A 10089-nucleotide genomic window follows, 5' to 3' on the forward strand; every position below is an offset into this window, starting at 1 on the left:
GACCCCATAGGCTCAACTGGGCCCCTCTCAGCCCCAAGAGGAGGGGGCTGCTGCACAGCTTGAGGAAGGGGGACTCTCTGGAGGGGGACGGCAGCTCTAGCCTCAGGGAGAACAGACTTGAGCTTCTGGGGTCTGTCTGTTGGTCCCTGTCTCCCCCCTCCCTTGCTCCTCCTCAAGCCCTCACTTCACCTCCTGTGTCTCTCCCCTCTCTCTGTTTCTGTCTCTCTTCATGTCTCTGTCCATTTCTCTCTGTGTCTCAGTCTCTCTGTCTCTAGAGCTCTTCTCCCCTCTTCACCACCCCATCCTCCTTTCTCTTGGAGAGAAGTCCGCAGTTTCGTGATTCTCAGAGCCACGCCTCCACGCCGCCAGCACCGGGTCTTCTGTATGTCCTGTTTTAATTATGCAATGCCCTATTTCCTCCCCCAGATCTCCCAGGCTCAGCCTCCGATGGTCTGGCAGGTGAGCTCGCCTGGCTCCTTCCTGTGCCACCAAGGCAAACGCGGAATGGATGTCAGTGCTGAGTTCTCGGCTCTGGGACATGCCCCTGCACCACCTCTCCATCCCAGGTGAGGCCCCACAGGCTCAGCTCCGCGGGGATGTGGCTGGGAGATGGGCCTGAGTGTAGGAAGCCTCAGTGCCAAATATGCACACATGCAGGCACACACAGGGACATTGAACACACACACACACACACACACACATTCACACACACAGCAAACACACATGCACACATACTGCACACATACATACCAGCACCTACCCTCGTCTGTCCACTTTATAACATTCAACCCAGAAGGTATGTGAACCCCCTAGAGTCTGCCTCCAGGACACATGCTAGCCACCCTGGGGGGCAGGGTTGTGTTTTCTCAGCCACTCTGTCCTACTCCTGGGGACTCCTCACCTTTCTGCCCACGTTTTCCATCAGAGCTTGTGCAGCACATTCTGCACTTGAGCCTGGAGGGCCCAAAGTTTAAGGGGGCCACCCACCCCAAAACAACTCGATAAGTCGTACCAGAACTATCTAATTAAAATGAGGAACCTCTGACTGTAGCCAGTTTGGTTGCAAAAAGTGCTGCAAGGCTCAGCCATGGGTGGGCATCTCGACTTGGGGATGCCCAGTGGTGACCAGGTAGGCGGGCACTTCCAGGGTGACACTGCTGTGCTCAGGCCATCAGAGGGGTGGCCACCAGACACCGTGGCCTGGAAGGGGAGGGTCCCTGCCAGACAGCACCCTGCTCACCTCCTCAAGGTGCAAACACACCCCAGTCTCCACCAGCACTCCTCTGGCCATGCCAACACTGGGCCCTGCCCTGGCTCTGTGACCCTGGGCACTGCCTGCTGGGAGCACACATGGACAGTTGGACAAACAGGAAGTGCTGTTTTCTATGGAAGGCAGCTTTAGATTCTTTCTCACCCTTTCCACAGCTGTGGGGTTCTATGCTGGCCACCCCCACCCCCCGGGAGGAGGGGCCCCCACACAGCCCTTCCCTTGAGGGTGTGGAACAGACAGGGAACCGTGGACCCAGTCTCTCAGCCCTTCCCGGTGCTTCCCCATAGGGAAGGCTGTGAGGGCCCAACAAGGAGGAGGCTTCCGAGTCTTCAGACCTCCTCCATCCACAGAGGGACCCTTGGCCTCTCTCCTTCCTGTACCCCTTACATAATAACTCATGATGCCTCTCCCTCAAGCCCGGGCACCACTCATCTGCTTCTATCTTTGTACATTTGCCTGTTCTGGACATCTCTTATAAATGGACACATAAAATGTGTCCTTCTGTGTCTGCTTCTCTCACTGACCATCGTGTGTTCAAGGTCCATCCACGATGTAGCCTGTGTCAGAACTTCACTCCTTTTCATGGTGAGTCATACACCACTGTGTGTATGGACCACATGCTGCTGACCCACCCATCCATCCATCCACCCACACACACACCCATCCACTCATCCATCCATTTAACCACCCACACATCCACGCACCCATCCATCCATAAATCAACCATCCATCATCCATCCATCCATTCACTGACCAATCCATCACCCACCCATACACTGATCCATCCATCCACCCACCCACCATCCATTCATCCATGCATCCACTTATCTATCCACCCATCCATTCACTCTTCTGTAACATCATCAAATCAAATTATATTATGAACTTGTAAATCCTCCTTCCTGTCCCTTGACCCTGAGAATAAATAAGAAAAAAAAAAAAAAGAGAGAGAGAGAGAGAGAGAGAGAGAGAGAAATAAAGCTAGTGCAAACCTATGTTAGGAGAGGGAAGGGAAGGATTTCTGGATTGTCCCCAAGTGACTGCTAAAGTATGAATCTCCCCCACACTGTCTCTGAAACAGACCACACAGATTTAAAAGGAAAAAGAATAAAAGAAACCACACTTAAATGACCATAAATAAATGACAACACTGGCATCATAAAGAGTCTGAAAATACTATGAATAACTTCAAAGTACTTGTACCTAAAGAGGGTCTGCCTGTGCTCAGTTGTGTCTGACTCTTTGCAACCCCATGGACTGTACCCGCCAGGCTCCTCTGCCCATGGGATTCTGCAGGCAAGAATAATGGAGTGGGTTGTCATTCCCTTCCCAGGGGATCTTCCCAACCCAGGGATCACCCCTGCATCATTTGTGCCTCCTGCTTTGGCAAGCAGGCTCTTTGCCATGACAACCACCTGGGAAACAAGAAACTCCAGGGGTCCAGCCCCAGTTGGATCCAGGGATTCCCTCGGGAGGACTGCGTTGGTGATTAAAAGGATAGATAAAAGGATAAAGACACAGGGGCTTGACCTGACTCGTTTACGTGGGAAACTAATAAAGTTCGTGACACCGAACTTGCTCTGACCACGGAGGCCACAGGCACCCTCTCGAATCACGGAAGGTGCCCCACCCTGGGCACCTTCTCGAGTGGGTCTTAGAAACCCAGGCAAGTAAGTGGTCTCAGAGAGCCCCCATGCTCCGATCAGTCACCCTGAAGGAAGAAAAGAGAAGAAAAGGAGAGAAAAGGAAGCAAGAACGACACGGGGAGACCAAGCCTGATGAGCAAGGCCCGTAGCTTTATTTTCAAAGGGGGCTTATATACCTTAAGTTGTGTATAGAGGATAATAGGGGGTGTAAAATCATGCAAAGTCAGCAGTCTTTGATCCTTATTGAGACCAGGCTTTCTTTTCTGCAAACTTATAGTATACAAATGCTTTAGGTGATTTACCTCATCTTCTGGCCAGAAGGCCTGTTAACATTTTATGACTCTGATAATAGTTTGTCAACCATAAGACTTATTTTCTCTAAGAGTAATTATTTTAAAGTTGGGCGCCATCCTCCAAACGTGTTAGATAAAGTTGCATTCCTATAGGGCAAAGGTGCAGTGGGCTTACAACAAGGAAAGAATTTATTACCTTAAGGGTCTAAAGTTGTTAACACCAAGGCCACTACTTATTATTTGTATATACCAACTATATTAATTAATATACTCCCAAGGACACAATACAGGGGATGTGGAAACTTGGCAGCAAGCATTGGCTCAACAATGAAATATTTTACTAGTTCTATTCTAACAATTTCTAACTCTCCAAGAGGCTCTATACTATTTGAATATCTTAAGCTTCCCATGCCTCTCCGGTTGGGAGACTGTAAACAATCGTATGCGTAGCTGTAGGAGTCCAGGTAAACCTTTCAGGCAAGTTAGAGAGCCATCTGAGGGGTTTGGATTGAAACACTACTATTATGCCCAGGAGGCTAATTAGCTAGAGCTCTAAGTTGATTTCCTTCAAGGAAAAGGTGATGGGGATAGCTCCCCATTAATGTCAGAGGAGTTGGTCAAAGTCGTAAAATAGTAAAACAGACAGATTCTGCTTTGGGGGTAGACACTCAGGCAGATCCAGGGGGGCCCTCGAGTCCTGACTCGCCTTTGCATGTCAGGCCTCTCCGCATGAACTTTGTCATGGGTGGGAACTCTCGTGCTGGCTCCTGGCAAGAAACCATAAAATCAAAAGCCATCTTAAGCCTTTTCTGTCCAAAAACGGGATTCCTTAAATAAATTGACTTTCACTTTCTCACAGCTGCAGAGATCCCATTTCCGGACAAGATTCAGTTCCCGGGACTCAGTGGATATGACTTTTGGGACTCCCCCATGCCCCGCGGCGCTATAGCTGTGCATCCTTAGGACGGCTTGGGGGCACAGAGGACAGGCTCAGGGGGTGACATGTCCCCCACCTGGTTTGCCTGCAGGGAGCCACGGCATGATGACATACTGCCTGAACAAGAAGTCACCCATCTCTCACAAGGAGTCGAGGCTGCTGCAGCTTCTGGGCAAAGTGCTGCCATGTGTCACCCTGCCCGTGGTGCTCAAGTGGTCCACCACCCAGGTGAGAGACTGCAGGCATGCCCGGGCCCTGGACCCAGCTCCAGCCACTAGTGTCACCCACAGGGGGCAGTGTCCTTATCCTTGTTGGGGAAACGGTATTGAGAACAAACCTGCTGTAAAGCAGAATTGTTTAGTCGCTCAGTCATGCCTGACTCATTGCGACCCCATGGACTATAGTTGGCCAGGCTTCTCTGTCCATGGGATTCTACAGGCAAGAATACTGGAGTGGTTCACCATGCCTTCCTCCAGGAGATCTTCCCCACCCAGAGAGCCTCCAAGAAAAGTAGGAAAGGACACAGCTTTACTCTGGAACTAGCCTGAAGCCAGAACGGGGACCCATGGACTAACAGCATCACTGTCTGAAGTCACAGAGGCTGGGGGAGCTGGGAGGGGAAGGGGGAAGCTGGGTCCCGCCTTTTGTGCAGCTGAGCTGACACCAGAGCTCCTTTTTGGTCCCAGATAAGCAATAGCTGAGTTCCCATGTACTCTGAGGTGGGTTTGCATTTGTACCCTGGCACCCCCTCCAGGGAGACTTTCTTGGTGGCTCAGACAGTAAAGAATCAGCTTGCAATGCAGGGGACCCGGGTTTGATCACTGAGCCAGGAAGATCCCATGGAGGAGAAAATGGCACCCCACTGTAGTATTCTCACCTGGGAAATGCCATGGACAAAGGAGCCTGGCAGGCTATACAGTCCATGGGGTCACAGAGAGTCGAGACGAAATGAAGCAACTGAGAACACATGCACACACTAACACCCCTCCCCTGTAGTGCTTCTGCAGGGTGGATCAGGGGTTTTATGGGGTGGAGAGAAGTCGGGGTAGGAGGCAGTCATTGCGGAGGATGGAGAGTAGTCAATGGCAGGGGCCCTGTCTGTGGAGAGGGGGCACCCAATTGACAGCAGTCCTGTCACTGGCACACACATTAGCCAGGGGGTGGATGCAGGGCAGGGTAGAAAACCCACCTGGGCCCAGGTGCCCGCAGGAGCAGGGGCCCACCAGCAGGGGACAGATGGCCACCGCCTTCCTGAACCCGCACTTGAGGGGCAATCATATTCCTGGTTTTTCTGCTCCCAGGCTGGTCCTCCTAAGAAGACAAAAGGCTGTCAACCACAGCTCTTGCCTTGTGTAATTGCTTCCTCCTGGGAGGTTCCAGGTTGCTGGAATCCCCCTCAGGGGATCTGATTGGCAGAGAGCCAGGGCTGGAATGTGGACAAACTACATTCCTCCTTGCATCAGGGGCCTTCAGCCTGGCCTTAAGAGTTCACACCCAGAGGAGGGAGGGAGCAGGAGGGGGTCCACCAGAGCCCAGGAGTCCTGCAGGACTGGGGTCCCTCTGCTCTGAGGGCCCCTTGTTGCTGGGTCTCTCTGTTCTGCGTCCCTCCAGGGCAGGGTCCCTCCATCCGCGGGGGCCTCGGTGCTGTGGTCTCAAGTGGTATGGCTGCCAAAGAGACCTGGGTGTGTGCATGGTGGGGGGCACGGGTGGTGGTCTTTCAGGGGGTGTTGAAGATCAGCGACTGCAGCAGCACTTCATTTAATCTTTGTAGAGGTAGATGGCAAGTGCCTGTGTATAGCTGACAATATTCAGATGAATCTTTGCTTTTTCTTTTAATTTGGATTGGGAGAGAGGTGCTGTGACTTCCTTTCCCATTTTTTATCTTATTTTTTTCTTTTTCCATTATGACTCTGTGTAGAGAACACAGTACCATTTTCTGCTATTAGTTTATGTTAATATTAGTTTTTGCTTTTTCTTTTATTTTGGATAGAGAGAATCTATTATTTTCTTTCCTTTTTTTTATTTGTATGTTTTTTTTTTTTTCCTTTTTCCATTATGACTCCTTGTAGAGGACACAGTATGTTTTCTGCTATGAATTTATATTAGGGCTTCCCTGGTGGCTCAGTTGGTAAAGAATCTGCTTGCAATGCGGGTGATATGGGTTGAATTCCTGGGTTGGGAAAATCTGGAGAAGAGAATGGCAACGCACTCCAGTAATCTTGCCTGGATAATTCCATGGACAGAGGAGTCTGGTGGCCTACAGTCCATCGGATCGAAAAGACTTGGAAATAACTGAGCAACTTTCACTTTTCAATTTATGTTAAACTTATTTTTGCTTTTTCCTGTCTTATTTGTGTGGTGGACAGATGTTTCTTCCTTTTGTTCTCTCCCCTTGGTTCCTTGCCTTTCCTAGTGCTGTTTGTGGGGGTGGGCACAGACCTCTGTGGGTCTTGTATGTCCTCATGTTGAAGGGTCCAGCTTAGGTGTTGTGGAGCCTGGGCTGTTGAACCCACAAGGAGCTTTCACCCAGAGACTGCCTGAGAGGAGGGTGAGGCTGGACTCTGCAGGAACACCCCCCCCCCCATGACCACAATCTGGACCTCAGATCTGTGCTCCACCTGATCAGTGACCCTGGAGACCCTGTTCCCAGAAGCAGGGCCTCAACCCCAGCAGCACCAACACTGGATTTCACAGTGGATAATGTGGCCCTCAGTTGGGCGTCCTCAGTGCATGCCCAGCCCCTAAGCAGGGGGCCGCCCTCTCTGCCCAGCACAGGTGTGCAGGTGCTGAGCATCACGAAGCAGCTGGATGCTGGCACAAGGACCTGCGGATGGTGCACATGGAGGAGGGCACTGAGAGGAACCTGCACTCTGGCCACATGGTGTACATGACGGCCCTAAGGGAGGTAGGGGTGGGGACAGGGGGTAGGGACTGGGGGGGTGTCTGCCATCTAGGGACACCCATGTCTGGTCCAGGCAGGAGGGGGAGGGCCTCTGAGGGGATGGGCACACGTCCACTCAGATGGACATATGGTCACTCCAGGCAGGAGATGCTGATCTCTAAGGGGACAACACAGGTCCACTCCCATTAGAAGACACTGGCCTCTAAGGAGATGGACACGCATCCACTCCAGGCAGGAGAGGACTGACCTCTGGCATCAGTCACTCAGAATTCCAGACCAACGTGCATTTCTGAACTCACACCTGTACCTCTGGCCTCTGGGGTGTCTCCCAGAATTTGGCTATACCAGGTCCCTGACACATCCTTACCTGTGTCCAGTTTTGGGGTGTCCAGTCCATTCTTTCAGCTGCTGGCCAAGTCACTTAGTGTTTCACTCTGGCCTTGGCCCCCGGTGCCCCCACCACAGAACCTCATGACCCTTGGGGTCTGGAGGTTCTGTCCTGGGCCTCAGTGTGCATGTACCCTGCTGCCCTCGCATGCTACCAGGAGTACAGATTTCACACAATATTATAAGCACTGCTCTCTGCTTCTGTGCGCACACACACACACAGGCATATCCATGCACACACAGACCCTGAACACATGAACACCTGCATGTGCACCTGTACCTACAGGAGCGTGTACATACACACAAACACACACACACACAAGAGCAATGCCACAACTCCCCACTGCCATTCAGGAGAGACTCGGTCCCTTGGGAGCAGGTGCCATGCTTTATGTCTTTTTGTGTCAGGACCCCCCAACCCGTCTGTAGAGTGGCTGTGCTGGGGGAAGTCCCCACCCACGCCCCTCTGTCTCTCACTAAAAGGCCCGTCTCCTCCACCCCCACCCAGAACGCCCTCATGGAGATCTCAGAATGGCTGGAGAACCACTCCCAGGAAGTGGTTATCCTGGCGTGCAGGAACTTCAAGGGCATGACGGAGGACCTGCACGAGTACCTGATGGACTGCATCAAGAACATCTTTGGGGACATGCTGTGTCCCCATGGAGTGATCAGGGGCCACAGGCTCCCCATGCTCTTGGCAGCGAGGGCAGTGGGAGCACTAGGTTTCACTGCAATCAGACTATTCGCTAGCTTCATGAGGCTGATTCAGGCACTGGGTGATGCTGCTCACAGAATCCCAGTAATCCACCCACTACTGTCTCCACTCAAACACCCCAATAACCAGCCCATCACTGGTCACAGGCACCCTCAATAATACACCCTTCCCGGTCTCTATTCGGACACCCCACAAATCCACCAATCACGCCTCAAGATGCCCCAGTAATCCACTCGCTGTTTCCTATCAGAAACCCCAATAATCCACCCAGCTCTGTTTCCACTCAGGCACCCCAATAATCAACCCATCACTGCTCAAGACACCCCAGTAATCTACCCACTAGTGTCTCTACTCAGACATGCCAATAACCCACCCATGACTGTCTCTTCTCACAGAGAACCCAGTAACCAGCCCATCACTGCTCATAGACACCCTAATAATCCACACATCACTGTAGCTTCTCAGACACCTCCAATAACTGACATATCGTGTCACAAGGCACCCCAATAACCACTGTGCACATGTCTCACAGGCACCCAGATGATTCTCCCCCCAGGAGGTGCTGACTCTGCACCAGCTGTGGTCCCAGGGCCAGTAGGTCATCCTGTCGTACAAGGATGAGGCATCCATGAGTCAGCATGTAGAACCGTGGCCTGGTATCCCCTACTGGTGGGGGAACCAGGTGAAGCCCCAAGACCTTGTCCACTACCTGTAGCACATGAAGAGCTGCAGCCACCCAGGTGAGTGCCGCCTTCACACCGGGATACCTGGTCATATGCATGTCCTAGTGCATGGGGCTGGCTTTGGGTTCAAATGGAGAAATGGAATAGGAGGTATTAAGGGATACTATTCTGTTCACCACATGGGGAGCAGGGCATGGACATCCTTGGGGATGTTACTGTGTCCACCATACGGGGCCAGGACATGGACATCTTTGGGATCACTGTCCAGCCCGCCTGCCCTCTGTAACAGGAGAAATTCATGAGTCAACACCCCTGTGAGCCCCTTCTGTCTGAACTTTGGTCTTTGTCAGACATCTGAATCTCTGACCACTGCGGAGGCCAGAGTCTGAGCGGGTGATGGCACAGCTTGGTGACTGCGTGGGCAGGTGAACCCCATGGTTTAGGGCTCGCATGGGTGGGTGACTGCCTGGGTGGGTGACCCCATGGGTTACTGGTCACATGGGCAGGAGATCGTGTGGGTGGGTGACCGGTTTGAGTTGCTGATTGCAGGGTGGGTTACCATGTGAGTTGCTGACCCGGTGAGTGGGTGACCGTGTGGGCGGGTGACGGTGTGAGTGGGTAATCATGTGGAGAGGTGACTGCATAACCTCTCAGGTTAGTGACCCAATGGGTGGGTGACCACGTGGGTTGGTGACCACATAGTTTGGTTGGCCACATGACTCCATGGGTTAGTGACTAACATGTGGGCAGCTGACCCCACAGCCGGCACCATGAACAGCAGCCCTCTCTTGTCCCAGGCAGGCTGTTTATGGCCGGCATAAACCTCACAGAGAACCTGGAGTTTGTCTGCGTCCAACCGGCCTGGTCCCTGGTGAAGCTGACCCAGTGGGGGCTCCCCTGCCTTTGCACATGGGTGAAGGGCCAGTGCCCAGGGTCAGCCACCGGCTGTACCAACACCATCACAGGCGACCTCATGTGGGCTGACGGGTTTGTTGGCGATGTCATCGGGTTGAACTGGAAGCTGCTTCAGGGCTGATGGACAGTGCGTGTGTGGAGCTGGGGGGCATCGTGGACTCTGCGTCTCAGTCACGTGCTGTGACGTTACCGGCCTGAACTGGAAGCTGGCTTGGGGCTGACGGATGGCGCACTGAGGAGCTGGGCATGGTGCAGGCCACTCCTCGTTCGCATCCTGTGATGTCACTGGGCTGAACCAGAAGCTGTTTTGGGGCAGACGGATGGCACATGGGTGGAGCTGG

The 10089-nt window shown here is 52.7% G+C and overlaps 1 pseudogene; it reads left to right on the plus strand.

Moving 5' to 3' along the window:
* The first annotated feature begins 447 nt into the window (after positions 1-447).
* Positions 448-9869, plus strand: LOC129639875 (PI-PLC X domain-containing protein 1-like; annotated as a pseudogene).
* Positions 9870-10089: the final 220 nt, after the last annotated feature.

Source organism: Bubalus kerabau, chromosome X, assembly GCF_029407905.1.
Source record: "Bubalus kerabau isolate K-KA32 ecotype Philippines breed swamp buffalo chromosome X, PCC_UOA_SB_1v2, whole genome shotgun sequence".
NCBI classification, from domain to species: Eukaryota; Metazoa; Chordata; class Mammalia; order Artiodactyla; family Bovidae; genus Bubalus; species Bubalus kerabau.